Genomic DNA, 19743 nt, shown 5'->3' on the forward strand with positions numbered 1-19743 from the left:
ATGCATTAAGTCAACCATATATATGAACCCCTTTGTTTTTGCTGAAGGTTGTAAAACTAAAAACTAGAAGATAGACAATGATTCAATGGTTTATCTAATTTCTTGGAGCTAGCAACCCTTTATGTAGAAGGTGAGAATGTGTTTTTAAATGAGATTTTGGTGGAACACCAAACTTAGCATCCTTCACTCTCCCTTAAATTGTTTTGGTGTGAAACACCAAACTTAGCTCCTTGCAATACAGATAAAACCACTTAACCTTTTTTATTGAATTAGCTATGAAAAGAAAACTACCTCAGGTTGGGTTGCCTCCCAACAAGCGCTTCTTTTATTGTCACTAGCTTGACGTTGGACCCTCATTAGGGTGGTTGATGACTGTAGTGTCTCAGCTTGTCTCCCCTTACTGTGAGCTTCCTTCCAGTGCCCTGATGTTCAATCTCTGCATGCTCCAGTGAGAGTACTCTGTTGATAATGTAGTAGTCATTAGCTTGTTAATTTGTCCCCAACTATTGGTAGATTAGTTGCACTTTATCTCCCTTTAAGAATCCTTCAGTTAGGATCTTTTTATTTTTCCACCCTTTTGGACCCTTTTTCTTGCTTGTCTTCCCTTTTCTTGATGATTTTTCTCTTTTGACAGTGGGCTGTATTTTGGAATCTGTCTTCTCAGTGGCTAACACCTCACTTCCTTCTTGCTTCTTCTCATCATTCGGTGCAGTCTCATTCTCCTTTTGGCCTGCCTTGTTGCTTGTCTGTTGCTTTGGAAGGAAATTAATGAGTGTCTTGTTGGTTTCTTCCTTCCACTACAAGTCTTCTTTGTCAACCTCCAAGCATTTTTCCTTTTCATCATTATGCTATGCTTCTGGAAAGACATTCAAAGTAATGCTTTCATCATGTACCCTTAGAGTCAGCTCTCCTTGTTCAACATCTATGATGGCTCTTGCTGTGGCCAAGAAGGGTTTTCCCAAGATAATAGAGTCATTCCCTTCTTCTCCTAGATCCAGGATCACAAAGTCTGTAGGAAATATGAACTTGTCCACCTTGACCAAAAGGTTTTCAATTACTCCTTTAGGAAACACCAATGATTTGTCCACGAGCTCTAGTGACATCTGTGTGGGCTTTACCTCTTCTATGCACAGCTTTCTCATTATAGAATACGGTATTAGATTAATGCTGGCCCCTAAGTCACACAGTGCCCTTTTTATGGTTATATTGCCAATGGTGCAAGGCAAGAAGAAGCTTCCTGGATCCTTGAGTTTTGGTGGGAGACCTCTTTGAATCACAGCACTGCACTCTTGTGTGAGCATAATAGTTTCCTTCTCATGCCAGCTTCTCTTTTTGTTAATGAGCTCTTTCAAGAATTTTGCATATAGAGGCATCTGCTCTAATGCTTCAGCCAGGGGGATATTGATCTCCAACTTCTTGAAGACTTCAAGGAATTTGGGGAAGTATTGATCCTTGATCTCCTTGTTGAACCTTTGAGGGTATGGCAAGGGGGTGTGAAAGCCTTCACTGCCTGCTTCTACCCTTGAGATGATTCCTCCATTACTTGCTTCCTTTTCCTTGGATCTTGTGGTTGGTCATCCTTCTCTTTAAGCTTCTCTTGAGCTTGCTTGCTTGCTGTCATCTCTTCCTTGCTGTTAGCTTCATCCTTCTTGTTAATGATCTTGTCACTCTCCATGGGCTTCTTGTTGGCTTCTTTGTCATCACCCAAAGTCCTTCCACTCCTCAGTTGGATGGCTTTGTACTCCTCTTTAGGATTTGGAATGGTGTCACTTGGGAGTGAGCTTGTTGGCCTTTCAATCACAGCTTGCTTGGATAGTTGTCCAATCTGTCTCTCTAAGTTTCTTATTGAAGCTTCCTGATTCTTGCTTGTTATCTCTTGGTTCTTCAGCATCTTTTCTATCAATATCTCCAAGTTGAAGATCCTTTGAGTGTTTTGTGATGCTTGTGGCTGGTTGTGAGATGTTGAAGGTGGATGATAGGCGTTTTGGTTAGTAGTTGGGTTATTAAGTGGATAGTAGCTGGAATTTGGGTAGTTATTTTGGGGTTTTCTATATGGATTGGGGTTAGTGTTTTGCTGGTTGTGGTTCTGGTTGTTTCTTGAGTTGTTTTGGTTTGAATTCCTTTGCCATGGTTGCTGGTTTTGAGTGTGGTTATCTCCCCATCTGAGATTTGGATGGTCCTTCCAGGATGGATTGTAGGTGTCACCATAAACTTCATTTTGGCCTGAGCCTTGGTTGTGCACATATTGAATTTGTTCCTGCTGCTGATCTTCTTAGTTTTCTTCACTTTGCCCCTATGTGGGTGATGGTTGGCTTGTATTCACTACTGCAACTTGCAAGCTATCAATCCTCTTAGCCATCTGCTCAAATTATTGTTGGATTTGCTGCTGTATTATCTTATTTTGAGCTAGGATGGTGTCTACTGCTTCCAACTCCATGACTCCTTTCCTTTGGGCTATTGGCGTTGCCTTTGATGAGCAAAGAAGTATTGATTGTTTGCCACCATATCAATGAGGTTTTGGGCTTCCTCTGCTGTCTTCATTAATTGCAATGAGCCTCCTGCTAAGTGATCTAGTGCTTCCTGAGCCTTCAATGTTAATCCTTCATAGAAGTTTTGAAGGATGCCCCATTCATTGAATATTTCAGGGGGACATTTTCTAATCAGGGCCTTCCCATGCCTTATAGAGAGATTCTGCATCCATTTGTGTAAAGGTTTGCACCTCAGTTTTGAGCCTGATGATCCTTTGAGGGGGGTAAAACTTGGCCAAGAATTTATTCACTAGATCCTCCCAGCTAGTGATGCTTCCTTGTGGAAAGGTTTCAAGCCATTGAGCAGCCTTGTCCCTCAATAAGAATGGGAACAGCAGCAATTTATATGTTTCTGGATGCACACCATTAGACTTCACTGTATCACAGATCTTTAGGAAGGTAGATAAATGCTGATTTGGATCTTCTATTAGACTTCCTCTATATGAGCAGTTGTTTTGTACCAATGTGATGAGCTAGGGCTTCAATTCGAAGTTATTTGCATTGATATTTGGGGTAAGGATGCTACTCCTACAATGCCTTGGATTAGCAAATGTATATGAAGCCAAAACTCTCCTCTAGGGTTGACCATTGTTGTTGGCCACTCCCACTGTTGGATTTGTTGGATTTGTTGAATGTTCCTCCATTTCTTAAAATTCTTCTTCTGAATCCTCTTCTCCAACAATGCCTTTCCCTCTTGCTTCTCTTCTTAACCTTCGAAGAGTTCTTTCGTCAGTTTCACAAAAGGTAGGGATCTCTCTCCTTGCTTCTATCATAAAACCACAACAACAAGAAACACAAGAGCACTCTGTAGCTTGAGTGCAGTGAGAGTTAGTAGCGACAAAGTCTCAAATAGTTAGTGTGCTAGTTAAAAATAAAGGAAATAAACAAAAATAAAGAAAAAAGTGCTTAATCTAGACTACCAACTTACTTAATCATTGTCAATCTAATCAATCCCCGGCAACGGCACCAAAAACTTGATGGGTGGAAATCAGATTCTAACACTTAAACTCACCGGCAAGTGTACCAGGTCGCATCAAGTAGTAATTACTCACATGAGTGAGGTCGATCCCGCATGATTGAAGGATTGAGCAATTTTAGTTAGGTGGTTAGTTTAGTTAAGCAAACAGTTGATGACTTGAGTGAATTATAACCAACAGAAGTTAAATTGCATGAAACTAAAAGGGAGAGGGGAAATTGACAGAAAAGTAAAGTGCAGAAGAGTAAATTGCATGAAACTTAAAGTGCAAGAAAGTAAAAGAGCTAAATCTAAATTGCTTGAATAGTAAAGGGATGTGGGATGCTGGGATGCAGAATTTAACAATAGAAAGTAAATAAGATGAAGTAAGTGCAGTAGATCTAAACAGAAATGGAAAATTGCTTGAAGAACAAAACAGAAAGTAAATTCAACTCAATTGTAAAAGCTAGGAAAAAAATTTAAGATCTCAGGGGCTCAATGAGACTAGAAAATAGGTCTAGATCTCAATTCCTTCCTTAATCCAATAGAGAACAATTTGTAGAAGAAAAGAAGATGAAATAGCAAATAAAACTTAGATCCAATTCTTAGAACAATTGAGAAGAGAGGTAAAAGATGATTCTCAAACTTTGAATCAGTGAAGCTCTTCAATCTCAATTCAAATTCCAAGAAGAGATAGCAAGAGTTGCAGAAGAAATGAAAATAAAGACAGAAACTAATGGGCGGATAATTTATACGCTTTTTGACATTGTTTTTAGTATGATTTAGTTAGTTTTTAGTATATTTTTATTAGTTTTTAAATAAAAAATGCATTTCTGGACTTTACTATGAGTTTGTGTGTTTTTCTGTGATTTCAGGTATTTTCTGGCTGAAATTGAGGGACTTGAGCAAAAATCTGATTCAGACACTGAAGAAGGACTGCAGATGCTGTTGGATTCTGACCTCCCTACACTCGAAGTGGATTTTCTAGAGCTATAGAAACCCAATTGGTGCGCTCTCAATTGCGTTGGAAAGTAGACATCCAGGGCTTTCCAGCAATGTATAATAGTTCATACTTTGCACGAGTTTTGATGACGCAAACTGGCGTTCAAACGCCAGTTCCCTGCCCTATTCTGGAGTTAAACGCCAGAAACAGGTTACAACCTGGCGTTTAACTCCAAAAAGAGTCTCTACACATGGAAGCTCAATGCTCAGCCCAAGCACACACCAAGTGGGCCCGGAAGTGGATTTCTGCATCATTTACTTATCTTATGTAACCCTAGCTACTAGTTTAGTATAAAAACTACATTTAGTGATTTATTTCACATCTTTTGAATAATTTGATGTTTAGAGATCACGTTTAGGGGGCTGGCCATTTGGCCATGCCTGGACCTTCATTACTTATGTATTTTCAACGGTGGAGTTTCTACACACCATAGATTAAGGTGTGGAGCTCTGCTGCTCCTCGAGTATTAATGCAAAGTACCATTGTTTTCTTATTCAATTCAAGCTTATTCCTATTCTAAGATATTCGCTTGTACTTCAACATGATGAATGTGATGATCCGTGACACTCATCACCATTCTCAACCTATGAACGCGTGCCTGACAACCACTTCTGTTCTACCTTGGATTGAGTGTTTATCTCTTAGCCTCCATTCTGAAAGATCGGAGTCTTTGTGGTATAAGCTAGAATTATTGGCGGTCATTCTTGAGATCCGGAAAGTCTAAACCTTGTCTGTGGTATTCCGAGTAGGATCTGGGATGGGATGACTGTGACGAGCTTCAAACTCGTGAGTGTTGGGCGTGTGACAGACGCAAAAGGATCAATGGATCCTATTCCAACATGATCGAGAACCGACAGATGATTAGCCATGCGGTGAAAGCGTATTTAGACCATTTTCACTGAGAAGACGGGAAGTAGCCATTGACAACGGTGATGCCCAGCATACAGCTTGCCATGGAAAGGAGTATGAATCATTGAATGAAGACAGTAGGAAAGCAGAGGTTCAGAAGGAACAAAAGCATCTCCATACGCTTATCTAAAATTCTCACCAATGAATTGCATAAGTATCTCTATCCTTGATGCTGGGATTGATGTTGTGCAAGTGACGCGATCGCGTCAGGGACGCGATCGCGTGGGCGTTTTGTGCAAAATGCACAATGGCCGCACGATTCCAACCTAACTTTCTGGTCGTTGGATGTTTACGCTGATTTCTAGATCACGCGGCCGCGTGAATGACGTGGTCGCATGGGAAGTGTTTTTCGCAACTTGACGCGATCGCATGAGTGATGCGGTCACGTCGCACACCCTTTTTTTATGCAGTATGCAGAATGCAATGATTAACATGAATGCGATGCAAAACTCCAGGTTCAATATAATAAAATAAAATAAAACTTGAAAACAAATAAAACTGAATAAAAAATTGAAAAAGGAACGATCATACCATGGTGGGTTGTCTCCCACCTAGCACTTTTAGTTAAAGTCCTTAAGTTGGACATTGGATGAGCTTCCTGTTATGGCGGCTTATGTTTAAATTCATCCAGAAATCTCCACCAATGCTTGGAATGCCAATGGCCTCCGGGGTCCCAAACTAGGCATGTGAAGCTTCTGAGTAGCTTCAAACAAATTGTCAGGCTCCCTGGGTGACGAATGTCAGCATAGATTCCAGGATCCCAAACTTTGCTTTTAAATCCGCCTTCGTCTTGATCTATACTTTTCCATCTGGGCAGTTTAGAAATTAGATTCTCACCAGGATAACCAAATGTTTTCCGAGATCCATTCGGTTGATCATGATGCCAATCCGTGCACTTCGAGTTGAAGCGTGGAACCTTATTAAACCTTGTGCACCAACTCTGAGTACGAGCCATTTCCCGCTTACTCTTAAAGCCGCAGAGAGCTCTAAGCTGGCCATCTATTTCAAGCAAACCATATTCAAGTGAAAAAATACAGTTAAAGGTTAAGGATTGTACCCACTTGAAACTTGTATTGGGTGGTAATGGCCTTGGGATAGGTGGTTCCAATGGTTCTGTGAGTTCTACTCCCTTGTGCTCTTCTGTGAAATTCTCCACTTCTTTGCAAGATTCTTCAAATGTATCCATGTCCTGATCAAAGCCATCTATGTCTTCCTTATCACTTAAGTCATAGACTGGAGGTTGAGAGAAATCTACCTCCGTATCATCTTCGTACTCGCTTGGGGAAGATTCTTCGATCTCAGAGAATTCACTCACGGATGCAAGTTCATTACTTAGGGGTTGGGCACTGTCCTCCTCAGCATCAGCTGTAACATCCTTGACAGAATTCTCCATAACTCTGGGTTCCCATGGAGGTTCAGCGTCTCCTAAGTCTTCAACCAACTCTTCTTCTTGTATAATGATAGCTTTCTCTACTTGTTCTAGTACGAAGTCATGCTCTGTCTTGTCCACTGGAGTTTCTAATATCTTCTTCATGCTACACTCTTCATTAGATTGTCCACATGGGGCTCTGGGAGGCCCTTGAATGTTCGAACGTCTAGAAGATAATTGCCTTACTGCTTGCTCCAGTTGATGAAGGGTTGTTTGAAGTTGATCTACTGTTTCCTTGAGGCGAACCTCTGATTCTCGGGGTGATAGATTTGGATGTGGTACCTTGGGAAGTGGTGGTGTTTGGGAGTAATTGGATTGGGATCGGGGTAAATGAAGATCATACGGTGGTGAATGGTGAAAAGGAGCTTGTGAGTGTGGTGGTTCAAAGTTGTGTTGAGAGGATGGTCTATAAGCACAGGGTGGGGCTTGTTGGTAACTACAAGGTTGTCCACCATGTCTATTGTCTTGGTATGCATTGTAGAATGGTCTTTGTCCATGATATCTTGGAGGGTATTACTGCCTAAAGGGTTGATCAGATCCTCTTGGCTCCATCCATCTTTGATTGCTCTGACCTTGATGCATGTTCCTATTATAACTTTCATTCCTTTCAATAACATTAGAACCAGACTCAAAGCGAAAAGGGTGAGAATTCATAGTAGCTAATAAAAATAAAAGGGGAAAATAAAGACAAATAACAAGTAAAAGAAAAATATTTACAATAACCAATAATAAGGCACACGATTGCAGTTCCCCGGCAACGGCGCCATTTTGACGTTAGGATTTTTGATAGTAAAGAATTTATAAAAATAGTCGCGTTGTAGATATAGTTTCTAAACCAACAGAAATCCCTTCGTACAAACGTTTTGGTTGTCACAAGTAACAAACCCCTAAATAAATTGATAACCAAAGTATTCAAACTTCGGGTCGTCTTCTCAAGGAACTACAGGGAAGTATGTTCTTATTATTGGTTATGGAGATTGTAAATTGGGGTTTTGAGAATGAGGAGTGAATAGTTTAATTAGCAAATAAAGTAAATGAAGACAAGCAATTTAAATGGCAAGTAAAATAAATAAATGACTGTAAATAAACTTTTGGCAAGGTATGAGAAATTGGAGGTCCTATCCTAGTTACCCTTATCAATGATGATGAGAATTGAATCTTAATTCCACTTTGTTAACCTTTACTAAGATAAAGGAAGGTCAAGGGATTAATTGGTTTAATCTTCGGATCCTATTTATTTCCTAAGAAAAGATTGGGATTATTGAAGTTCAATTTAATTAACAAAGATAACAATTATCAATCATGTTTGAGTTTGATAACTCCTGAGTTACTAATTTCTTAACCAAGACCAAAAGGAGAAAAGTAAATCTACTGGAATAAAAATGTCTTCAGATTGGGAACAATAGTAACATAAATAAAATAAAGCAATATTAAACTGAAATACCTCAAATAACATTAATTCAAAAGAGTAATCTGTAACATGGAAGAATTCATAATTAAATTGCAAAAGTAAATAAAAGGGAATATTGAACCTGATAAAGAGATAATCCTGAAAGCGAATAAAATCCTAATTCTAAATCCTAATCCTAAAGAGAGAAGAGAGAGGAGAGAACCTCTCTCTAAACTAAATCTAAATCATGAAAAACTAACTAAAGTGGAGACTCTCCTTGAATGGATGCATTCTCCCACTTCATAACCACTGGTCTATGCCTTATGGACTTGGATTTGGGCCAACAAGGGCTTCAGAATTTGCTGGGAGCATTTTCTACAATTTTGGTGCGTGGCCTCTGTCACGCGTCCGCGTGGGTCATGCGGTCGTGTCATTCGGAGTTTTCCTTGTCACGCGGTCGCGTCAGTCATGCAACCGCGTCATATGTGTTTCGCTCGAGGTGCGCGGTCGCATCAGTCATGCGGCCGCGTCAATGCCTTTTCGCGCTGGCATGCGACCGCGTCGCCCATGCGATTGCGTGGCTGCCAGTTTCTTCAAAAACTCTGTTTTGTGCTTTCCTTCCATTTTTGTATGTTTCCTTTCCATCCTTTGAGTCATTCCTGCCTTAGAAGATCTGAAACTACTCAACACACGAATCACGGCATCGAATGGAAATAAAGGTAATTAAAATAGTTAATTTTAAAGCATAGGAAACATATTTTTTACATACATCATATAATAAGGAAGGGAAAGTAAAACCATGCAATTAATATGAATAAGTGGGTGAAGGATTGAATAAATCACTCAAACTAAGCATAAAATATATCATAAAATATGGGTTTATCAATCCTATTTTATATTTTATATTTTAATTATCAAAATCACATAACCATTTGAATCTGCTTGACTAAGATTTACAAGATGACCATAGCCTGCTTCATACCGACAATCTCCTTGGGATCGACCCTTACTCACGTAAGGTTTTTACTTGGACGACCTAGTGCACTTGCTGGTTAGTTGTATCGGAGTTGTGAAAAAGAATTTGAGATTATAAACGTGGTACCGAGTTTTTGGCACCGTTGCTAGAGATTTCGTGCACCAGAAAGCTAAATCCAATTTCCAATCCTTAGAATTATGCAGAAGAAAACAAAGATGAGTTGCAGATCAAGGATTGAAACAAAATTCCTTCAATCTCAATCTACAATTCAAAAACAGAAAGTAAGAAATGCAAAAGTAAGAACAAGGATAAAGAGAACTCATCTCTCAATCCCAATTCCCCAATTCAAGCTAAAATGTAAAAGTGAGCTAAAAATAAAACTCAAAATAAAAGAAAGTTCAAAGTGAAAGTAAAGGGTTCCTCTCTAAATCAAACTAAGTTCTATTTACACACTTTTTATTTTTGATCTTCAGAACTTAGAGTGGGCTTTTCATTTGGTGAAGAGTTGGATCCAATTTGGCTTTTAATTGAAATTGAACCATGGTGCACCTCTAGGGAACCGCTCGGTTAATTGAACCAACAGAGCTCTCAAAGTCTTGGCCCAGGTTTGTCTCGTGCATGGCTCCAGGGAAGCGTTCAGTTACTTATGGCAACGCAGCGCTCAAATTCTTGGTCCTAGGCTTTCGAACCAAGCCTCCTTGGCAAGGCTTTGCATAGCGCTAAGTTAAGAATCCAAATGTAGTGCCCTTTTACTTGAATATGGGTTTCTAGCTTCGAGCCATAGTTATCCCATTTGATGAACATTTTCCTTGTACTGGTGCTCAGTTAAAGGAGTTAACTCAACGCCCTTTGCTTGTGGAGAGAACTCCCCCTTCGAACCTTGGACGATGCTTTTCGGCACTAATTTCCTTGGCCCAATTCCCTTGCAAAGTGGCGCTCAGTGAAGTAAAGTAACTGAGCACCCAATGGCTTTGCTTCCTTGCTTGGTGTAGTGCTTCTTTTGGCTTCCTGGGTGCAAGGTTCGAAACTTGGTGAAGTCATTTTGGCTTATTTTCTTGCAAGGGTTTGTAGCGTGCTTCCCGTTGCTATCATGGGTTCGAAACCTGGCTGCCCCTTTTCTTGGTGTGGCGCCTTGATTTTCTTTCATGAGGAGCCCGATAAAGTTAACAAAGTTAACTGAGCGCTATTGATTTTCCCTTGTGAATTTTGGTTCCTTGGGCTCTCAGTTAAGAGAGTTCACTGAGCGCCATATATCTTTGCTCCCTTGGCTTTTGCTGTTGATGCTCCACTAGCGCTCAGTTAGGTAAGTGAACTGAGCGCCCTTGCCTTCTTTGTGCGTAACGCTTTTGTGCTTTGGGTCACGCTTTCCAAAGCGTGGCCTAAGGTCCAAAGCGTGTTTTAACTTCAAAAGCATGCCAAAAAATCCTTTTTCCACCATTTCTTCACCTACAAGTAATCAAAACAACCAATCAAAGTTTTAATAATTCACAAGGTCTACAAATCATTCAAAAACCAACTAATTTTAGCTTAAACCTCATGATTTAGTGTCAAATAAAGGATGGTTGATTAATTTAACAAAACCATACAAAACCACTCCAAATTACTTACTTCTAATGCAAGAAAGTGCATAAAACCTAATGAAACAAGTGAAAAATGCTTGAAAAGCTAGCACAAGATGACTTGTCATCGCCTAGTAGTTTTGAAAATTCATGTTTTGATTGCATCCTAGGACAAATTATTTGTGAGTGAATATTGAATTAAGTGAATTGAGTTGAATTACTTGTTCATCATGATTTTCATATCAAATTAATCACTAAACCGGTACTTGTTTCTTGTTAATGTTTTGCATTTGTTTGAGTGACTTGACTGGATTCTTGTCGAGTTTGTCACTTTTTGCAACAAGTACCTTTACCATGTGACTATTTCATTATGTTTCAAGATGAATAAGTGGTTCTCTTTTCATTATTAGATTGGTTATTGTTTATTGTGCTTTTATATTAATTTTGTGCTTTCACTTGCACAATTACAATATCCAATATTTCCTAAATTCAATTCACTCCTGTTCTATTTGCCTAAACTTGATTGTGCTTCAATCCTTGTTTATTCTGTGTCTTGCAACTTAGGCCACTTAATTAAGGAACTTATACTTCATTTTGCAAGCGTGTGGTTTTTGTTTTAACTTGCCAATGTATGTGTCCTAACCGTGTGCACATTTAGAATACACACATTTTCTTTTATCATACCACACTCATATGAACTCTTCCTCATTTTCTGTTTATTTATTTTCTACAGTAGCCCGAGCCCCCGCATCAGCCAGCTGAAGGTGGAGTGCCTTTGAGCCTTTTTCCCCATATTGTGATGCTTGCACGGAGGACTGTGGGGGAAGGATTCACAATTATGGGGCGTAAACTTCTCTTCCCGAACACTTTGCAATATTTCTTATTTTGTTTATATGTCTTTTCTGGATATTTGTTGATAGTTTTGATGTTTTGCACCGTACCTTATTTATTTTGCTTATATGTGTGTGTGTGTGTGTGTGTGTGTGTGTGTGTGTGTGTGTGTGTGTGTGTGTGTGTGTGTGTGTGTGTGTGTGTGTGTGTGTCCTAGTTTATTTCTAGTTTTATTGTAGTAAATATTTGCATGTTACCTAGTATAGGAAATAAGTTTGGCAAAAACAACAAAGAAATTTTCAAGAAATCTCTTTCAGGGCATTCCATTGATTAGATTTAAAAACTTCTCTTTCAAACTTGCTTGAAATATTTTTTGTAGAACATAAAAAAGAGCTAGAACAAACCACCAAGTAAGATTTGAGCTTTAATGGTGTGGTTGCACATTATCAACGACAAATTTTGTTCTTCTGTGCTATACTCCTTTTATGATTGTGATCTTAGATTTGCTTGAGTCTTTATGTCCTAAATTTGATGTTTTAAATGCATTTAGTATGATTGAGGCCATTTTTAAAATTAAACTTAATAACCCATATAGCCATACCCTTATATCTACCATTGTAACCCGCTTTTGAGCCTTTTTAATCCTCTTTTTGTTCTAATTTTAAGCACATCTTTCTCCCTAAGCGAAAAATTATTAATGTCCATAAATCATATTTTTTATTAGTTTAGGTTGAGGAGTGTGTGTTATTCAAGTGTGGGAGAAGATTTATGGAGGAACATTGGTAGTAAAGAAAAATTTTACCTTGGGTATTCATCGAGAAATTTTGGAAAAAATGGGTAAATACTCATGCATTTGTTACTTAGAACATATGCATCTTTTTTGGTGATAAAAGAAATATTTTGGTGCATATCCTTTTGCATATATATATATATATATATATATATATATATATATATATATATATATATAAAGAGAAAAAAAGAAAAAGAAGAGAAATGATAATAATAATGCTACATAAAGAATGCATATGTGGTTGAATTAGAAAGAAAATGCATGAGTAAATATGCGATAGGAGAAGAATGGGGAGTTAGGTTGTTTTCTTTTGTGTAAATAAGTTGATATAGGATTAGGTGGGATATTTGAGCTAATCAAAGATCTAATCTACTAGTCCACTTAACCATATTAATCCTACCCTTATCCTAACCCCGTTACAACCCTCTAAAGACCTCATGACATTTGCATTCCTACATCAAGTATTTGTTGATTGTTAGATGACTAGCAAATCGTAGAAAACATGATTAAAGGAGAATTGAGTGATTAAGCCCTAAACACTGAGCGATTAGAGCGTATACACATCGGGTGAGGGGTTCAATTGCTCAATTCTATAATTCCTTCTCTTATCTTATGTCTTTTTGCAAGTTGCTGAATTAATTTTTAAAAACTTCAAATCAAATCTTTGGACATTGATCATATTGCATTAATTCCTTGCCTTAACCCTAATGATCTACTGTTGATTGGTTGGAATTTTGTTGTTTGTTTTTTGCCAAATTTAGTAGGAACTTTAATATAAATATATGAGTAGGTAATATTTAACATAGTTGCACGCATGTAGGTAGTACATTAAATAAGTTGCTTGCCCTTTCACTTCTCTCCTTTGATTGGGATTAGCATGAGGACATGCTATTATTTAAGTGTGTGGAAATTGATGAATCCATATTTGATGATAGATTTTGGATTGAATTGAGTGGATTTCATCATATAAACCCACATTTATTCATCTAAATAGCATACTTTTGTGTTTTCTCTTTAATTATGTCTAATTGTGAAAACATGCTATTTTGTGCTTAATTTAATCAATTTTATTCCACTTTCATTCCATTCGATTCCTTGATATTTTTTTATGAGTGATTTCAGGTGTAATAGGTAAGAATGGCTTGAAAAGAGTGGAAGAGAAGCATGCAATTGGGAGAAAACATGAAGAAACAAAGCAGAAGCACACAGTCAAGTGTGCGTACGCACAAGTACCAGCGCGTGACTTCATTAAAAAGTCACGTGGCTTGCAATTTTGAGGGCTTTTCTGGCCCATTTCTGATTGGTTGAAGCATATATGGAAGGGCTTGCAAGGGGAGAAGAGACCATACAATACAATACAACACTTAGGCATATTTTTAGATAGTTTTAGGTAGTTTTAGTTTAGTTTTTCTTTAGGTTTTCTCTCAACTTTTTTAGGGTTTAATTAGGATTTAGATTATAAGTTTATATTTTTCAATTTTGATCTTGGATTCTAGTTTGCTTTCATTTTAAGTATTTCTTAATTTTCTCTTTAATTGCACTACATGTTCTACACTTTTATATATTTTAATTCACTTCATCAATACATATATACTTTTGCAATTTTGAGTTTTAGTTGATAATTTTGATGTTTAGTGGTTATTATATATTTGTTTGAGTTGCCATTGTTGACTTTGTTCTTTGGTTATTCATAGTTTTGAGTAGTTTTGCAATTTTGCCATGTTTTATGAATATGCCTACCATGTGTTTATTGAAATGCCAATTTTGATTATGAGGTAGATTTCCACTCATTGGCTTGGGGAAATGAGTATATGGGTTACTAGAGTCATAATGTTTGACATTTAGTAATAATTCTTGGATTGTTAGTTATGCTTGTTTCCACTAACACTAGCTTTTTACTAAGGTAATTAGTAAGTTAGCTAGGATTTATGGATTAAGAACAACTATGCTCACTTGACTTACTCTTCGATGTTAAATGTTGACTAGGTGAGTTAATCCATTATAATTATCATAGTTGTGGTTATGACAAGAAAAGGATTCCCTAACTCAACCCAAGCCAAGGCAACCATTTATGTTTTGAACCATAATTCAATCATTTTAAGCTTTACTTGTTCATACTACATAGATAGCTCTTTAATTCATTTATTAGTTCATTAATTGCAATTTTGATTGTTCTTTAATTCCTTTCATTGTTTGCTTCATTATTGAAACCCCCGATTTCCCAACCAAACTTATGCACTTGTGGTCACTAGTTCCTAGAGAAGACGACCCGAGATTCTTCTCCCGGTTATTTTAGTTTGAATTGTGACGTCTCTATTTTAAACTTTGATGGAGGGTTATTTGTCGGTCTAGGCTATGCTTGCAACGAAGAAGTTCTTTTCATATTGAGAAATTCTAGACCGGCACTAATTCTCCTCATCAGGCAACAAAGATTGTTATCATGCCCCCCTTTTAGAATCATGTCAAGTACACCCTTAAGATCATGAGCCCTCTTGTTTGGGTGCTTAGACTTGTTGATGGGAACAAGAAGCTACCAATGGGATATATTTATGATGAATGGAGAAGGAAAAGAAATGCATCATGAAAACATTTTCAAATGATGAGAGCAGGTACAATGATATTTTTAAAATCATTGACAACAGATGGAATTGCCAACTTCATCGTCCATTGCATGCAGCTGGTCATTTTCTAAATCCCGAGTTATTTTATGACAACCCTCGCATTGAGCTGGATTTAGAAGTTACAAAGGGGTGGTTTGAGTGAATCACTAGATTGGTGCCAAGTCAAGCTGTACAACAAAAGATATTGGAGGAGCAAGCACTATACAAGACAGGCTATGGGCTTTTTGGATCAGATTTTGCAAAATCTCAGAGGAAAAAGATTTCACCTGGTAAGATTGTTATAAATTTTACAAAGCTTTATAAATTTAGTTTGATTAAAATCTTAGACAAATTTATTTTAATTTTATAGCATTTTAGTGGCAGACATATGGGCATGAAGTTCCAAACATGCGAGACCTTGCTATCAAGATCTTAAGCTTGACTTGTAGGGCTTCAGGATGTGAGCGTAATTGGAGTATATTTGAGTATATTCTTACTAAAAAAAGAAATAGGCTTGATCATGAAATGATTGAGAGTTTGGTCTTCAAAAAGTATAACCAACAACTCATCGAGAGGTACAACCTTAAAGATGAAGTTGACCCTATTGCACTCAATGACATTGATGAGTGTAATGAGTGGCTAGTTGGAGAAATTGGGACTGCCACCTTTCGAGATGATGATAATGTGGATGATGATGCTAATTTGGTTCATCAAGATGACAACACTTTGAGTTGGAACCTTGTGTTTGAAGCAATGGGGTACAAAGGGTGGACCATAAAATAAAGAAGAACCAAGTGGGTTTAAGGGATGGTGCAAAGGGTGGACCAAGTGGGTTTAAGGCTTCAAAAAAAGGAAAAGAAAAGGAAATAATTATGGAAGAGGAAGAAGAACCAAAATTTGAAGATGAAGAGGATTCTGAAAATGAAGAAGAACAAGAAGAGGAGATTCAATTTAACGATACTGAATCAGAGGATGATGAGGGGGCAGAGGGACACGATAATAATCGTGTTAATTTGGATGAAGTTGATGAGAGATAGAATTTAGATGTTTTATAGTTTTTATGTTTTATATCTTCTGTTTTATGGCTTTCTTATGACTTTTGAGTTACGATTTGAACTTGATGTTATGTTTATTTGCAAAATTTGCTACTATATTTGCTACATTAATTGGATGCTTTATGACTAAAAAATTATTTATATAAATAGATTTTATAGTTTATTATATTTGTAATTTTTTTGCATATTTTTTTGTACATATATATGTATTTTTTAGGTAATCCACTATTTTCGCCATTTTTTTCAACACTATCCACTATAATTTTATGACGGATTTTTGCCTCACCGCCATAAGTCGCCATCCGCAATCAAAAACCATGGTTGTTAGAGGTTAAACTTGCAGATTTATTCAAGCCTGACTCTGACGGTGGCCTTATTACACTGTCAGTATTGTGCGCCTTCTGGTGCATTGCAGCAATGCTATGCTTCTCACTTGTAATTGCCACACACACTGTTTAAATATATCTGAATTTGCAGAAAAAACAATGAAGGTTTAAATTAAATTACGTACACTTAACACTCAATATAATCCTAGTAATATAATATCTTAATAATTTTTCTAAGAAACAGTAAAAAAATTAAAAATATATATACTCTTAAAACATTTAAAAACATGTTTACTTAATCTATATTTTTAGTAAACTTTTATTTAATATTTAAAAGGATATTTAATTAAGAACACCTACTAAATTAATAAATCATTTTTAAAAATCCATGTGCAAATGTGTTCTCAACTGAGTTCAAGCTCGAACGTCTGAAATATAAGCATCCTACTATATATTTGACTAAGCGAAGTAAATACTTGACATGATGAAAATTGACAACTATCATCAAACGTGCTTGTCAAAAATTCAAAACTTAATAATAGTCTTCTTAGCAACTTGCATTCTACAAAATTATTGAAGAATTAACAGAGCTTGGGTTAGGGGAGTTCTTAATTTATCAATTTAAACAAGTATTTAATGAATAAATTAATAATTTAACATGCTATGTAATCATGTTTTGTTAACTTAAAAGAGATCATTGATAGAAGACTAATCAATCTCACAAAATTAAAGATCAAAACCAAAAATAAATTTTTTTTTTATTAGGAAACTCACTATCTTTTAAAATATTTATTGGATTATTTAGAGTTTTTGCTCGTCAATAAAAACTACATGTAAATCTCTCTTTTCAATTCAATACTTCTCCATCATTCTTTAATATAAACTTCCACACACATATGAAATAAAATTGACACACATATATATGAAATAAAATTGATTATCCAAAATCTGAATTGCTTGTCTCAATTTCTATTTTATGAACTTACTTATTGTAACTTTAAAGAACGAATTCATGAGTTAAATATGGAATCTTTACAATTAAAAAAAACATAAAAAATAAAAGCAAAAAATTATTTCACAAAATCGTATCATCTTGCATGATGAGTTAATATTCAAAATGATCCCCGAAATTTGATCACCAACTCAATTTGATCTTCTAATTTTTAATTGACTTAATTTATACCCTGAAATTTTAAGACGTGGCTCAAATTGACTCTTCCGTTTAATTCTGTCACCAGAGTGATGACGTGGCACCCAAATCTCACCACATGCCTCTCCTTCTTCCTTTTACCATCGTCATCACCACCTCCCCTCTACCAACACCCTCCCTCCCCCAACAAACAACAACATTCACAATCCACCAACACCCACACATTTTCAACGCCACTTATAAAGAGCTTTTTTATTATCTAATCTTTCTCTTTTTCACCATCACCATCACCATCACCATTACCATCTTTTCTCTACCAACATCCTCCCTCCCAAACAAACAACATTAACAATCACTAACATTAACAAATTAAAGAGAAATAGAAAAGAAAAAAAAATACAACACCACACTTTAGATCCCTCTTAATAGGAACACAAAGACGAGTGCAATTGGTAAGGGTGCTTTTGAGGGTGCTTTAAATTTGGGACAATGGGTGGTTGATGCGCATAAACTAGTTATGCTACGATTTAGGAAATTGCACGATCGGCAAAATTCCTTCCGGCAAGTGCACCGGTTATCGTCGTCAAGTAAAAACTCACAATAGAGTGAGGTCGAATCCCACAAGGATTGGTTGAGTGAGCAATTCGAATTAGAAGTGTGTTCTAGTTGAGCGGAATCAAGATTTGAGATGAGAATTGCGGAATGTAAAATTGGCGGGAAAAGTAAATGACAAGAAAATTAAATGGCTGAATCTTAAATTGCATGAATTAAAGAGCAGAATGTAAATTGCTGAAATTAAAAGGGAATGGGGATGATTGCAAGAATTGAATTGCAGAATTTAAAGAGAAAGTGGAAATCAGAAATGGGGAATTCATTGGGTTTAGGAGATATTGAAATCTCCGAATCAAAACATGTAAATCTCTTCCTCAACCAATGCATTCATTAAATTTTGCTTGGCAATCTTATATGATTGGATCCCAATTCCTTGGCTCACCAATGCTCTCTAAAAACAAACAAATTCCCAATCCCTTGGTTTAAATGTTCATAAGAAGAGATGATGCTTGATCACTGATTATACCACACAATTTCATGAACCACAATTTGGTAGGATTACATGTCACAATATCCATCCAAACCCCAATCCAATCCACTGTGAGAAAGCTTCTCTAGCATGAATCCTCCATTCCTTTCCCAAGGCTCCGAAGGATTCCAAGTATGAGTAGTTTCTTTCCCAAGACAACTACTCAATGGAATTAGATCGAGAAGCTTTCTAACAAAATTCAAGAGAAAAGATTGAAGAAGAAGATAAACTATTATTGATTCATTGAATTACAATAGAGCTCCCTAACCCAATGAAAGGGGGTTTAGTGAATCATAGCTCTGAATTCAATTACAAAGAAAAAGAAAACTAGCTAAAAGTGAAAGTAAAAGTCCAAGGTCCCCATCAGGGGCTGGATTCCCCTTCAATCCCCCCCTCTTTAAAAACAGAAACTAAGGCCTTTAAATAGGCTCCCTAAATTACAAAATGAAAATGAAATTCAAAGCAAATTACAATCAAATGAAAATAAACTATTCTAGATGATTCTTGTGGCCTTGATTTGGTGTTGTTGATGGGCCTTGCTTGCTTGAAGGGCTGAGTGACATAATTGATCCAAAAAGGATAATGATCCATTAAACTACACTCAAATGTTGCACCCCCTTTCTTGAGTCGTCACTTTGTTCTCTTGTCAACCTTGCCAATTTGATGCCAAATATAGACTATTATACCTCGTTGGAAAGCTATGGATGTCAGCTTTCTAACGCAACTGGAAGCACCTCAATTGGATCTCTACAACTCGAGTTATACTCCATGGAAGGTGAAGAGGTCAGCTGGCCTGATTGCATGTTGGTACTATGCTCTTCTATGCACATTACGGGGCTGTTTTCTCCCTCAATTTTTAGTATCCACCATGCATGCCATATATGCTTGGAAAGCTCTAGATGTCTTCTTTCCAATGCATTTTGAATCACCTCATTTGGAGTTTTGTAGCTCAAGTTATTTATGTTTGAAGAAGGCATGGTCAAGCTGTTCCATATAACACGTTTAAGCTTCAGTTTAAGGTTAAACTGAAGCTTAAACGTGGATAAAGGAAGGGCAGCCCTGGAGGTCGAACACGTTTAACCTCCAGTTTGAGGTCAAACTGGAGGTTAAACGTGGAATGCTTAGAATGGTAGCCCTGGAGGTGTCGAACACGTTTAA

The 19743-nt window shown here is 37.0% G+C and overlaps 1 pseudogene; it reads left to right on the forward strand.

Moving 5' to 3' along the window:
- Window positions 1-14807: 14807 nt before the first annotated feature.
- Window positions 14808-15756, forward strand: LOC148576347 (uncharacterized; annotated as a pseudogene).
- The last annotated feature ends 3987 nt before the right edge of the window (window positions 15757-19743 follow it).

Source organism: Arachis ipaensis, chromosome B1 (assembly GCF_059453495.1).
Source record: "Arachis ipaensis isolate K30076 ecotype BB chromosome B1, ASM5945349v1, whole genome shotgun sequence".
Classification (NCBI taxonomy): Eukaryota; Viridiplantae; Streptophyta; class Magnoliopsida; order Fabales; family Fabaceae; genus Arachis; species Arachis ipaensis.